The 14,718-nt window shown below is 49.5% G+C and overlaps 1 protein-coding gene and 1 long non-coding RNA gene across 5 annotated transcripts in view; one reads left to right on the top strand and one right to left on the bottom strand.

Moving 5' to 3' along the window:
- The window catches only part of SERPINE2 (serpin family E member 2), a 72,513-nt gene extending 58,632 nt beyond the window's left edge, over window positions 1-13,881 (bottom strand). Inside the window, exon 1 of one of the 3 annotated variants that reach the window (XM_027120021.1) lies at window positions 13,862-13,881. The gene's annotated coding sequence lies outside the window, so the exon portion shown is untranslated. Of the gene's footprint in view, window positions 1-6,033; window positions 6,053-13,219; window positions 13,419-13,861 lie in introns of those variants that run through there. The other 2 variants (XM_027120030.1, XM_027120003.1) reach the window with 2 other exon arrangements.
- The window catches only part of LOC113627472 (uncharacterized), a 42,654-nt gene continuing 41,478 nt past the window's right edge, over window positions 13,543-14,718 (top strand). The window contains exons 1-2 of one of the 2 annotated variants that reach the window (XR_003435565.1): window positions 13,543-13,713; window positions 14,069-14,233. This is a non-coding gene — a long non-coding RNA (uncharacterized LOC113627472). The remainder of the gene's footprint in view (window positions 13,714-14,068; window positions 14,234-14,718) is intronic. The other variant, XR_003435558.1, reaches the window with a different exon arrangement.

Below are 14,718 nucleotides of genomic sequence, written 5' to 3'. Positions count from 1 at the left end.
TCTCACAGCTCCCAGGGGCTCAGCTTTGTATTTGGCCCCGCATCTGCGTGTAGGTTGCCTGAGGGCGTCTGTTCTTCGCTCAGAGAGGACGGGGTTAAAGGAGCAGCTGCTTCGGGGGCTCTGGTTCACTCAGGCCGGGGGGAGGGAGGGGCACGGAGTGCGGGGCGAGCCTACGGCGGCAGAGGCCGGCGTGACATTGCACCAGCCTGAGGCGCGCCGTGTGTTCTCCCAGGGAAGTTGTCCCTGGATCCTGGGACCCTGGCAGTAGCGGGCTGCACAGGCTCCCCAGTAGAGGGGTGTGGATAGTGACCTGTGCTCGCACACAGGCTTCTTGGTGGCAGCAGCAGCAGCCTTAGCGTCTCATGCCCGTGTCTGGGGTCTGCGCTGATGGTCGTGGGTCGCATCCGTCTCTGGAGCTCCTTTAAGCGGTGGTCTGAATCCCCTCTCCTCACGCAACAAGAAACGAAGAGGCAAGAAAATGTTTCTTGCCTCTTCGGCACCTCCAGACTTTTCCCAGACTCCTTCCCGGCTAGCCGTGGCGCACTAACCCCTTCAGGCTGTGTTCACGCCGCCAACCCCAGCCCTCTCCCTGCGCTCCGACCGAAGCCCGAGCCTCAGCTCCCAGCCCTGCCCGCCCTAGCGGGTGAGCAGACAAGCCTCTCGGGCTGGTGAGTGCCAGTCGGCACCGATCCTCCGTGCGGGAATCTCTCCACCTTGCTCTCCGCACCCCTGTGGCTGCGCTCTCCTCCGCGGCTCCGAAGCTTTCCCTCTCCGCCACCCGCAGTCTCCGCCCGCGAAAGGGCTTCCTAGTGTGTGGAAACCTTTCCTCCTTCACAGCTCCCTCCCACTGGTGCAGGATCCGTCCGTTTTCTTTTCTCTGTTTATTCTTTTTTCTTTTGCCCTACCCAGGTACGTAGGGAGTTTCTTGCCTTTTGGGAGGTCTGAGATCTTCTGCCAGCGTTCAGTAGGTGTTCTATAGGAGCAGTTCCACGTGTAAATGTATTTCTGATGTATTTGTGGGCAGGAAGGTGATCTCCACTTATTCTTCTGCCATCTTCTCTGCCTTTTTTTTAAAAAACCCTTTTTCATCATGCAGTCGCTAAAAGCATTCACAATAAGAATTGATACAGGGGATTTCAGGCTAATACGCCTTCCCCATGTGTTCTCATGAGTCTCGTCCATCCAGTGCTTTTGGTGAACTCTGACCAAAAACATATCAGGATCTTTGTAAAATGGACCCTTATATCTAGCAAATCTCTCTTTCTCTGAGGGACAATTTCAGATAAATTTTTCACTTCATATTCATGTACACGGTTTTTAAACTAGGACACTCTCATTTTCACAGACAAAATTCCACCATTTTAGTGCTTTTCAGTGACTCATTAAGGCATCTCTCAGGCACCAATTCAGTGTGCGTGCGTGACTCGGAAGAGAGCGGGCCTTACTGCAGCTCTGGACACTCCGTGTCTTGTAGTCTTGAGTATTTAATGAAAGTAGAAGTTCCATGCAAGTAATGTTTCACACTTTCCAAAGCTGTCATATTTTTTATGAGATCTGATTTCTCCCCCATGGAGAAGTTATCTCCACATCTTTAGTCATAGAGACCACATGAGAGACTAACCGGCCAATTCATTATTATTGATACAAATCAGTAAATAGCAATTCTACACAATTTAGATCAAAACGGTTTTCATGGAGAGTAACATGAAAGAAAAAGAAAGGACTGCATTACCCCCGAGGGCTGTCTGGACATTTGTGCTTATTAGCTACGAGCCAACGCTTCACATTGTGCACAGACTTACCTCTGCGCGCACACACACACACACACACACACACACACACACACACACACCCCTGCGCGCGAACACGAACACACGTGATTAGTAGCAACTGACATTTAAGAAACTCCTATGTGTAAAGGGCTTTAGCATCAGCACGGCTGAGCTTCTCAGGCTCCTAGAAAGTGGGCATCACAGCCCTCATTTCACGCGGGAGGAAATCGAGAACTGGACACCGTCCATCAGTTGCCTGCATTCCTGACCCTCACGGAGGCTCCGGGTCCCTCATCCATAGAACGACCTCGGGCCTCCAGCCTTTCAGGGCTGCCAAGTGGATTTAGGGAGGCAGTGCACGGCCGTGGCTTTGGGCTGGCACCAGTGGCCGCTCCGGTCACCAGGGCCACACACGGCGCTCCTAGAGTCCCTTCACACCAACAACTCAGCACACACCGACCAGTCCAGTGGGACATCCTGAGCATCTCATCCATGGCACTCATTACACAGCAGTGGATAAGTGACCCAGAACAGTAGTGAGGGGCAGGGTGATGGTCTGGTCCAGGGGAGAAATAGTTTATCACCATGGCACACAGTGATAATAAAAAGCAAACCAAGCCTGAGGTAACTTCACTATTACATTTAAATCCTCTACAGACAGTGCTTCCCCCGAATGCCCCTGCTGCCACCCCACTACGGTGTACCGCTGTTCTAGACTATCTTCAATTGCTAAAGTCTCACGGATATGCCTTTTCTACCTACATAGGGAAGATCCTCAAAGGTCAACTTATTTTGTGGCTACTTCTTGTCTCGCAGAGCACCTATCACCGAGTAAGCGCTCAAAAAGTAGCTCTCACACTGCGTGCCACCCAAATACACCAGATCTGCCACCTCGTGCTCCTTTGAAGTCCTGTGTGGGGCAGATTCATCAAGAGTAAGCGTTGGGAAACCCTTTTTCTCTCGGGGAATAATCCTCTTTGAGAACATGGGTGTGAACAACAAAGAGGAAGGGAGACATGAACCAGCCAGTGGCCCTAAGGAATGAGTGGTAACAGTCCCCAGGTCAGTGGGGGTACTCTGGGGGCTAACCAGGGGTGAGTGACAGGTCATGGCGGTCTGTTACCAAACTGTACCTAGACTTGCGTCTGGAGAGGTGACAAGTGATAGGAACAGAGAGGTGAATCCTCACTCGGCCACAGCCCTGACCTTGCCAAGTGACCTAAGTCACAGCCCTGACCCAGTGACTGACATTTAAGAAACTCCTATGTGTAAAGGGCTTTCGCATCAGCATGGCTGACGCTCTCGGGCTCCTGGCAAGCCAGGCATCAAAGCCCTCAATTCACATGGGAGGAAATTGAGACCTGGACACAGTCCATCACTTGCCCATGTTCCTGACCCTCATGGAGCCTCCGAGTTCCTCATCTACAGAATGACCTCAGGCTTGTCAAGTGTCCTAATTCATGATACTTCCTATTTCCCTGTGTGTAAGACAGGAACAATACTATCTCTCTCCGCAAGGAAGCTGCATCCTCAACACCTCCATTCTCTAGCTTTGGAAATGGAGCACACTGGGGGCGGGTAGTAGTTTGCAGACACAAAACTACTAAGCATAGAATAGTCATTTAAACCCAGGTCCATCTGACTCCCCAAGTCATTCTCCATCCAGCAATGGTCTGTGGTTCCCTGCACTGCTGCTCCATCACCACTGTTTGGCCTCAGTCATTCCCTGAAAAAAATGTTTCAGAATCAAAACTCTCCTCTGCGAGACACCCAGCCCTGGAGAGAACATCCCCATGGGTGGGAATCTCAGCAGGGTACTCCACACACCTGAATCTCAGTTTTCTCACCTGTAAACTAGGACTACTTTCTACCTTACAAGGGCTGTTTAGATTCAACAAGATCATGTATAAAATGTGCCTCACAGCCCTTGACACCCTGATGATCCAATGAGCTTGCGCTTCATTCTCCCCTTTCAAGCGTCTTTTGGGCTCCTCTGTGTCAGGTACTGTGAAAGGAGCCCAGAGGAGTAAGAGAGACCACAAAGTCCTGGCGGTTTCCTAGTGGGGTGGATAAGACACACACATAACGAGAACACACGGTAGAGAGTAAGAGAAAAGCACATTTTTGCCATTGTATACATAAAAAATATATTGTTCTCAAAGAAATTTGACACCAATAAGTGATACACAGGCATGGAACAACTCTGTTTTCAGTAATTGCTGAATTCATTCACATTAGTATGATTAGCACTTTGACAGTCATGATTTACCACCTTGCTGCGCAAGAACAGGGTCACTACGGATACTTCGGCATCTCTGGCCAATCCTCCAAGTTGCTAGAAATGAACAGAGGTTTGGCAAGAGATGATATGAGTCTATCAAGTAAATTAATTCCAAAAAGAAAATCCACACCTTTAGAAAGAAAACTCTCTTTGTAATTAAGCCATCACATAGAATCTCCCTGGCATCTCCCATCCCATTGTCTGAGCAATAATTCACGTGTGGGCATACACTGAGTGCTGTATAAAGTCCCATGTGGATATCTGCCAGTAAAATCCTAAAAAAATCATACTAATGGCAGCAGAAAATACATTTCCTATCTAACGATGTTGGCAGTGGTTAATCCAACATTCATAGAACTCTTTTGTATATTGAAGGAATAATTAAAGGTGTTTTAAATACATTCAGTGTGTGGTTAAAATGGTTATTTCTAGGTATATGGACATCACTGGATACAGTAGAATGACTTTTTCTCAATCGGAAAAATGAGAACAAAAAGAGAAGACTCTGGATGCTACATCTGCAAAAACCTAAATAGATTATTTTTCCTACTGCACAATTTATTCATTCTTCATAACTAACAAAAAACCAAAACAAACAAACACAGCGCCCAGCCTGACAGGGCTAGCCTGCAATGTGCCTCTAGAAGGAACTTCTGGTAACACTGCTGCTTACATTTCCTCATAAGGTGGAGTAAAAGGGAGTTTACTTCTGGCATCAGCCATCCTTTGCTCCATGGCCAGTACTGGAGGAGCTGGAAGCCTGTGGAAAGGACAGATGACCAGCTGATCCCTAGGAGTGCTACTCACTGAGAGTTTTACAGAAAAGGGGTCTGGCAACTAGGTATGCAAACACAGAGAGCAAGCCGCTCATTCTTCAGGTCAAAGGCGCAATGAAAACACCAGTCCCGGAGGAGTTAAATGTTTGCCTGGAACCCCACTGCCACCTCGTGCCCTGGAAGTCAGCTCCATTCTAGACCCTGTGCTCAGCACCTAAAACATACTCTCCACGGCACCCTCACAACACTTAAGATGTGGTTACCTTCATGTCCAACTCACAGATGATGAAACTGAGGCTTGGAGAAGTCTAGGCAATTGGCTATGGCCTTCTGGCCTCCAACTAGTAACCGATATAATCTAGATTCACACCAAAGCCTGTCGGTCTCTACATCCTCCATACTCTTAATTACTACACTAGACTAAGGAAGAGGGGGAGGAAGAAAGCACGTACCATTTGATGTGACAAACTTTGAAATAAAGTTAAATGTAAAAAAAACTATAGGGGCTTCCCTGGTGGTGCAGTGGTTGAGAGTCCGCCTGCCGATGCAGGGGACATGAGTTCATGCCCCGGTCTGGGAGGATCCCACATGCAGCGGAGCAGCTGGGCCCATGAGCCATGGCCGCTGAGCCTGCGCGTCCGGAGCCTGTGCTCCACAACGGGAGAGGCCACAACAGTGAGAGGCCCGCATACCGCAAAAAATAACAAATTAAAAAATTAAAAAAACAATAAAAAGAAAAGTTAAACCTCCATGTTTTATGCTAAGTCTCCACACATTTGTGGAGTTCAATTAGACATCTTTTAAAAATCATGTCACACTTGTTCTTCAGTTGAGTTTTATCCAGCTCAGCCTAAGTTATTCCCCTGGACTCTGGGTATATGTACTCTACCTTTTCAATCCAAAGGTCAGTACTAATTTTAGCATCTGAGTCCCAGGAAAAAAACAAGTATCTAAGGAACAACTGGGCCCAGGGGCCAAAAGGCATAAAAACATTACTTCAATCATAACACACAAATATTAGTCTGTTTCCATCTCTGTTTTGGTTGTCTTACTGAAGCAGATCATACAGCAAAGTGAGAAGCTGGTCTCTTGAAAGGAGGCCCGTTGTTTGACAGGAATTTCCTTTCGAGAGGTTATAAATATTGACGAGTCGTAAATCTCTGACAGCTCATGGTACCAGCTCACAGCGCACACATTTACAGACCTGGGTGCAGGCTCTGGCATTGACACGTACAGGTTGTATGAATAACCATGGACACCTGGGCAGCTCCACGTTCTTCTTCACAACTGTCCGAGTGGGAATATTAGTATCTGTCCAACAAGCAAACATGAGGCTGGAGGTGATAGCACAGTGCCTCTGTCGACTGCAAACAAATACTAATGACAGTTGAGCTAACTTGCCTATCCAGCACACCCTCTCAGTACTCCCTCCTCCCCTGACTGCAGGCTTGAACCTGTGACTCAGAATCTGGCCAGTCATAGCATCCCATTCCCCTGACCACAGCCATTGGTCCAGGGAAAGACACATGACCCAACCTGAGCCAATCAGAGCGCCTCCATACGATTTTCCCCACTGGAACTGACAGAAAGCTCATCTTTCCTCTTTGATCCTAAGGCTGTAGGGAGATAAGCCTGAAGGTGCCTGCAGTCATGTCATGGTCCGGAGACAAGAGACATGGAGGGAGAGAAAAGAGGCCCAAGGCCCTGAGTCTCTAGTTCCAGTCACCTCCAAGGCCAAAGCACCTCCGCCATGGCTCGGGCGCGGCAGCATAAGCCAGTAGTTCCCCCCATGCTCTCCGTGTTTCTGAGTCAGTTATTTTGATTGGGGTTTCTGCCCTTATAACCAAAAGATAAGACGGTAGTTAAAGCTCATATAATCCAATCAATGACCAAATCCTCAATAAAAATAATTTCTTCCTAAGTGGATTCCCCAGTTAAAAAAAGAAAAAACCTCTTTAGTAGAGGATGCGAACACTGCCATTATCTATGTAGCATTTTCTCAAAAGAAAGAAAGAAAAATCTATTTTCATTTGCAGTCACCACATACATTTTCCAGTGGGCTTCGTATTTGGGGTTAAACTCTCCCGCATACCCACACCCACTTTCAAGATTTGGTCCATAAAAACTTAGGCCCAAAACAAGTAGTTAATTTTTCTATAGCTGTATTAGTTGGCACTAAATGGAGCGGGGAAGGGAAGGGGGAGAAAGTACTGATGCTGTTTTTAGTATGTTCTTAGAAATTCCCCAGGTTACCGGACTTCTCACTGCTGCAAGGTGCGGGAAGGCATCACAAAAACGAAACAAAGTACATTCACCAAGATTTGCAGTCACTAGAAGAAATCCTTTCTGCCTTTTCATCAGAGTTTTTCTGTTTTATATTAAGACCCCTCCACATTATCTGTCTCCCAAGAATTAACTGATAAAAATAGAAAGGCACAGTGGATTCCAATTCTCCAATTATCTTCTGAGACAAAGGGCAAAGTCTGAGGTCAGACTGAAGCAGGAGCATGGGGTATTCCTCATCTGATCTTGGATTAGGGTGTCCACCCCAACCTTTGAAGGAATTCAAAGGTGAAGTGGAGATGAAATGTTTGTCCAGATGCATGAATGGAATTACAAATAGAGGATTGCTTAGGCTCCGTGGCCATCCCCATGCACAAAAAGAGTTGCAGAAGGAACGCCAACTTCTCTGGGCTGGGCTTCCATCCAGACCTAGAAATCTAACAGCAGAATAAGGGGAGAATCATTTACTGTGTAAATTGACTTGTCCCATTGGGTGAAAGGTAGCATTTCTCAAAAGAGAAATAAAATTGGCCTAGTCTTTCAGTGTTCTTAGACAAACTGTGAACTTATAGAAAAGAAACAACCTAAAGATGTAGTTTATTGCATTTCACTCCATTTCATACCTAAGGGTATTTTTTTAAAACCCAATATTGATTTTTAGATCAGGCGTGCAATGTACTCATGAGGAAAGATGGTTTTGGAAAGAGAAGACGGGCACATTTATGGTTGGAAACAGTGGTTTGCAAAGAAGATCCAAGTATATGGGACCCAATCTATTTAACATTTTTATAAATGCCTCCAAGTGGGAATACAAACTAAATAAATCTTCATGTTGGGCCTCAATGCTATTTCTAAGTCCTGAAGAACCAAACTGAATATATATTTCTTAGGTTTAAAAGAGAAGGAAAATGAAAGAGAAGAATTTCATGTAGATAAACATAAAACAATGCATTTAAGAAAAAATTTCCCCTAGGCCTGATATTTATGAGAAAGCTGGGTCAGAAAGGAAAATTAGCCAAGAAGTTAAATTGTTTCTTTAAATAAGGCAGCTTTGAGATCACTATTTCAACACACCCATTGTATAGGCAAGGAAATTAAGTTCTAGACAGTCAACTATGTAAATCGTTTGTGGCATAGCCCAGACCCTCTCCCAACCCAGGGCTCTTTCCACCAAACCCGGCTTAAGACAGCCAAAAAACTGCCCTGGTAAAAATTGAAAAACAAAACAAAACGAAAAACAAGGGTCAGCAAGAGGGCATGTATCACCCTCACCGAGAAGGTTAATGGAAATAAACCAGAAGGTATTCTCCTACCTTGTATAAACTGTGAAATACGAAGTACAGCCAGTGGACTTCAAGGAAGACAGAATGAAGCCAAAGAGGGTTCGGATGAGGGTAACTGAAGTGAACACAGACACAGAAGCACTTCTGTATTAGACTTCTGCTTTTTTCTAGGTAATGTTCTGTCTTTTAGAAGACATGGTTGATCAAAGATTTTTTTTTTTTAATGTGAAGATATATATTAAATGCAGAAGTATCCGGCACCAGGGGTAGAGGTCTGGGAGGAGAGCTCCTCTTTAAGCCCCAAAGACAAGCTCTCTTTCATAAAGTGTGCAGCAAACTTATGAAAAATATGAATATGGTTTAGTTCAACAGCCATTAAATGCCTTTGGGTCACGCACCACTGCTGGTACGAATGAAACCAGAACACAGGCACGACTTCACGGCACTAAGAATCTGGTGGGTAGAGTATGTTGCTATGACACAGTAACCGCCGTCAGAGAGGCATCCACTTGGTAGGATGTACATGTGTGTGCACACACCACACGTGTGCCACAGGGGACTGGGAGACACTGGTCTTCAGGAAAGACTTTTTGGAACAGGTGATACTAGACATGAGTCTTGAAAAAGGGGAAGTTGGCCAGACAATGAATGCAGAAGATGGAGAAAGAGAATTCCAGGCAGAGGTCCCATAGGAGCCAAGGCGGGGAGTAAGGGCACCGCCATGGTGTGAGGAGTCTGCAGGGAGTTCAGTTTTGCAAGAGAACAAAGTTTGCGGGAGGGTACAAGGCAGGGAGGTGGGAAAGGGTTGAAGAAAGCTTGGACTCTGTCATTACAAATGGCCGGCAGTCTGGGGAGTTGCTAGGGAGGAGAGCAGGGCAGGGCACTGTGGAAAGTTCCCTGGCTGAGGGCTGAGGACTTCTGGGACAGGACTGCCCAAAGGCAGCTGAGTGACCTTGGGGACATACTGTATGACTCTGGGCACCATGTGAAATGGGCTCCGCCATGTTCCAAGGGCTGAGGTCTTCTGGGGCAGCCCGTGCCTTGGGATGTGGAATCAACCCTGCCCCGTCTCCTTCCAGAGTGGTTATGAGGCAGTGGGAAGGTGGTGAGGCCTGTGGAAACGGTTTGTAAACAGCAGAGACTGCATCTCAGTAAGGGTGAGAAAACACTGGAATTACATATTAGCGACCCTCCTTATAGAGGTTCAAAAGCATTTTGAGAAATGCAGGTACATCACCTTAAAAAGTCAATAGAAAGCTCACCTTTCTATCTGAGATACCTAGCTTGTGACGCAACACAGCTACTCCTTCAGAGTCGGCGTCTGTCCCCAAGGCAAGAGGGAGGCACTGAGTTTTTATCAGGAGGGACACAAGCAGATTCGGATTTGAGGGCCCTGAGGTAAGTAGCCCCAGAAGCAATGTGGATGATGGTTTGAAAGGGGTGCAAAGCTACTGCAACAGACCAGGCAGGAAACGGTGCAGTCAGCCACTCAGCATTCCTGGGCTGTTGACGGTCCCCCAGCCTATGGTTGGAAGCCCACGGGAGCTAGGAAGCTGCTGTAAATGGGGACCATGGGTGCAAGAGGAAGCGGGAAGCAAGCAGCCTCCAGCATGGCCAGGCACTGGAAGCTCCGTGCCAGCCAAGTGCTGCCACGTGGGAACGTAGGCCTCCTGTTCCAGGCCTCCTGGTTTTTAAGAGGAGCTATAAATCCAAGTGATATCGTAACATTTCCAAATATTCACACGATTTTTGTATACTTGTGTTCAAGCCAGCAACACGTCTGCCAGCTGGAATTGGCACACTGGCCACCATTTTGCCACTTCTGGGCTCTAAAGCAGGGCAGGGCCATGGTGACCAGAGCAGAGGTTTATGGGATTTCACAGCACGAGAAGGACTCAGTGACTGGATGCGGGCGGCAGGCGGTTGCTGGAGGAGCCCAGCGTCCCTGGGAGGGAGGTTCCTGCTTTAGCACCTTGGTAAACAGCCGAGTCACCAGCAAAAAAAAAAAAAAAAAAAAAAAAGGATAAATTTTGGTCAAGGCTGAAACAGGTACGGAGTGGGTGATGAGAACTAAAATCAGTTTTCGACTTACTGTGGGTTTTTCTGCCTAAAGGGCATAGACTTTAGGTAACTAGCTGCAGGTACCAATCTGGGACTCACTTCGTACTGGTGAAAGTGGAAGCTGTGGGAATGTGGTATCCCAAACATTCTGCATGAAGCTGAAGAGGGGTAAGAACAGAGCCCTGGGTCACCCCAGGAGGTGGTGGAGGTGCCAGGGTGGCAGAAGGCAAACCAGTAGGAGGTGGCAACTAGGGAAGGAGAAAAGCATCCATCAGAAAAAGAGGAAAGATCCGTATCCGATGCTGCAGAGAGGTCTAGGACACATGCTCAGGACCACTCATGCAGGAGTTGTGGGGTCTTCTCCTACTTTGGGGAGTCTCTGGCCAGCTTGCAGAGAGTTAAGAAAAAAGGGAAGCCTGGGGAAGTGTTAACTCATTTAAGAAGCCTGGGAGACAGGTGGTGGCTGTAGGTGAGCTGGGGGTGCATTGACAAGGGAGGTTATGGCATTTTAAAAACACTGTTAAAAAAGAAAAGAGTTCACTGGGAGACATGAGGCACTGCCACAGGAAAGTCTTCTCTCTAACCTTCTCTAAGTCCCTGCCCCAACTTGATTTCTCTTCTATTATTCTGCCTTATTCTTATTTTATTAGAGCATAGTTAGGTTTCTTTGTGTCTGTTTGCTGCCACAGGAAAGACTGTTCCAAGAGAACAGCGACCGGCTACATTTACCATACACCAGGGCCTAGCAAAGTGCCTGGACACAACAGATGCTTAAGAAGATTTCTTGGATGTGGGTAAATCTGGAAAAATCTGTAGGAAGGAAATGGGGTAGGACGTGGGGAGACTTCAAACTGGTGACCCCTACTTTCTCATTAGAGTGGGCCATGAAAGGCACCTGCCAAACTGGAAGGAGGGAAAGGAACAGATCTCTTGTGTTCAAGAAGAGTTGCCATGGGAGTACCAGTTTGCAACCTGGAAGGAAGGAGCCTGTGGTGCAGAGACACTGAGATGCTGATTTCAGAAGCTGAGCGTCTCTGGGTGAGGGCAAGATTTGGATGTAGAGGACCCAGTAGCTGGAGTGGTTGGGGGTCACTGGAGTCGAGATGGTTAAGGAAGCAGGAATCGGAAGCATCCCCTACATGGACTGTGGGACTAGGGGAGGAGAGAAAGCCCACGGGCCAAAGTCTCCCATGCTGTGGGAGAGTGACTAGCTGGCAGAGAACGGCCACAGAGAAGTGTAGCTGGGACCTGGCTAGGTCACCACTCATTTCCCACTCTGCCACCTCAAACAATCTCTGACTAGTATTTAATCACTCATGTGGAACTGAAAATTACTGTCCTTTGGAGATTGAATCATTTCTGTCCTTTTCAAATTACACTACTATGTGAATTCATGGGAGGCAGAAATTTTCTGCATAGATTCATTTTTTTTAAAGAATAAGAGATAGGCGACATCTTGATAACCTTCAGTAATTGCCCTGCACTGTACAATATTTTTGAACATGATTTTAAGAAAGTATCAAAACTTGGGGTTGAGAGAAGCCTTCGATGATTTAGGCTAACACCTTCATTTGCACAGCTGAAGAAAATTTTTTGCTGAAATACTGCAAACAGTACATAATTACTGATTTAGATATGCAGTCAGCATTGAAAGTATCTTCAATTTTTGAAGTGTGCTTTAGATATACAAATTAGCAATGCTTACATTTTTTCCCCAGTTATCTGTGTTCAACTTTCCGATATAAAATCTCCGAAGCATAAAATTATCACGTAAATTGTTCCTGAACAGTTCAGAGGAGCAAACTGCTTCCTGGCTTGAAAGAGGAAGTCAAACCTTCAAACAGCTTTTTATGTTGATGCTAAATATAAATAATATAAATATAAAAACGTTCCCTGCGAAGTAGTCAAAGCAAGACACAGCAGCATTCGAGATTTCTCAAGAGAGACACAAACGAAGACTATTTTTCGCTCATTAAAACACTAAAACCTTCAATAGCATCTTCCATAATACCTGAAGGTGGAGTGCTGTCTTATGTAATAGAAGTCTTCCCTCCGCACTCAGTTTGTAGGCAAATTAAACACCTAATTCCGCCCAGAATTTCTGAGTACTTTCACCTTACCTGTAGGCACTGATCAGCATTGCAATTCCCATTTCTACAGACGATGAAAATGGCAAAGATCAGCTCCATGGGCTTACATCGGTTGCCAGAAGCCAATTTAAAGGCTCTCCCCCAAATCACCGGTTACCCCCAGCCCGCTCAGGCAGCGGTAACAAGTAGGAGTCCGTTTGTCTTTCGCGAACAGGCGGCGCACACGCAAAGTACGGGGTAGGGGACGCCCGCGAGTACCTGGGTATCCCAGGTTCAGGGTCACGGGCGCCCGCTAGGCTGGACCGGCGGCAGCAGCAGACACGCTGGCCCCAGGACTCCCGGCCGCGCGGACACCTGGCCCGCCGGCGCGGCCCCTCCGTGCCCCGCCCGGGTCCTATTCGGGCTCCTCGCGGGCCGGGCACGGGTGCGGGGCGCGCACGCAGCTTTGACCGAGGCAGCCTGGCCGGGGGAGGCTGAGAAAGTTCCTCCTCCTCGACACCGGCGCCCCCGGCCCCGCTGGCCCCGCAGCCTCCCGGCCCGGCGCAAGATCGCCGCGCGGAGCAGGCGGCGCGCCGAGCCCCGGGACCGTCCCCGGCGCGGCGGGCAGCGCCTGCTGCGCCCCTCCCGCCCCGGGCGCCCGGGATCGGCCGCGGGGAGCGCAGCCCGTACTCACCGCCCCTCGCTCGGGATCCCCAGGTGGCGGCCGCGGAGCGCGGCGCGGCCCGAGCCGGAGCCGGGTGTCGGTGGGGCGGGGGAGTCGGAGGAGGAAGAGCGGCGGCGGCGGCGGCGGCGGCGGCGGCGGCGGCGGCGAGGAGGGGCAGCGGAGGAAAGAGGCGGCGACGCCTGCACACGCCTCGCAACCCGAGCAGCCCGGCAGCCCCACTGAGCCAGCGGGCCGGCCCCGGCGGCGGGGGCTTTATCGCGGCGCGCGCGGCCCCCGCCCCTTCCTGCCGCCCCCGCCCCCGCCCCGCCCCGCCCCGCCTTCCCGCCGCCTCCTTTGTGTGCCAGCGGCCGCCGCGTCCCCGCGCCCGCACTCCGGGGCGCCCCCGCTCCCGCCGCCGTCCCGCCGAGGCCGCCCCCCGCGGGTCCCCGTCCCGGGGCTGCGCCCAGAAGAGCCGGGAGACGCGCCGACCCCGAGTTGCGGCACCAGCCCGGCCTGAGCTGCACGTGGGTCGCCGGGCTCGGAGGCGGGGGGGGAGGTTTGGGAGGGGGAGGGACCCAAGGGCTCGCGGCGCGTCCCTGGGACGCAGGGCTGGTCGTCTGGGCTGCCCCCCTCCCCGGGAGAAACAGGGGGACGCCCCGGGACAGTGCCTACCGGTCCGGGTGATGGGGATAACGGTGCCAGGTCGCGACCGGGGAGGGACAGATCACCCCTCGAACCTCTTCGCCGGGTGCCCCAGAGACGACTTCTCCCGGCCTCGCGAACAGAGGAGCCGCAGCTGGTCGCCTTAGGCAAAAGGCAGACCAGGGGATCCAGAAAACTGGATTCCTGGTTGCGGTGACAGCGTGAGGTACCCCGCAGAGACCTGGGAATCCGGCCCTTCCCAACCGGTTACTACAGCCGGTGGGACCTCGTGCGCCGCAGAGAAGCACAGACCCCAGAGGCCGGCGGCAAATTACCGTCCTGCTCCCAGCTGTATGACCCAGATCTCCCGCATGCGGCCCGCCTTTGCATCAGCTTAGTTTTGTAGGTACCCAACTTTAATGGCATAATTTATGTTGCCTTTAGACAGTGCAGAACCCTCACCAGCAGGCCCACGGCCCCGACTGTGAGAAAGAAATATGGTAAATCTCCTAAGACACAGCCTTGAATTAAGCTTGCATCTACTCATTAGAGCAACTTGGAATCTTGGAAGGGTATTCACAGCCTCTCATATAGGGAAACATGCTATGGGAGTTTTGGCCCTAAAATTAAAAGGAAGCACAGTCCACAAAAAGAAAACCCACTTCATTGCTTTACACTCATGCCCAGTATTCATATTCAGTTACAGGCAGGATAAAAATCCTTTTTCCTGTTGTTGCCTCTGCCTGAAATGCTTTGTTTCTCCCCACCATCTTCCTGATGACTGCTTCCTTTTACTTCAGGTCAACAACTCAAATGTCACCTTCTCTAGAAACCCTTTCCTGGTCACTTGAGCTAAAGTCACCCGCCTTTCTCCAACCCATGACGTT

The sequence above is a fragment of the Aethalodelphis obliquidens genome, unplaced genomic scaffold (assembly GCF_003676395.1).
Source record: "Aethalodelphis obliquidens isolate GAN/ISIS:26980383/991018 unplaced genomic scaffold, ASM367639v1 scaffold2, whole genome shotgun sequence".
Lineage (NCBI taxonomy): Eukaryota > Metazoa > Chordata > Mammalia > Artiodactyla > Delphinidae > Aethalodelphis > Aethalodelphis obliquidens.
This window is presented reverse-complemented; position numbering and strand designations above follow the sequence as displayed.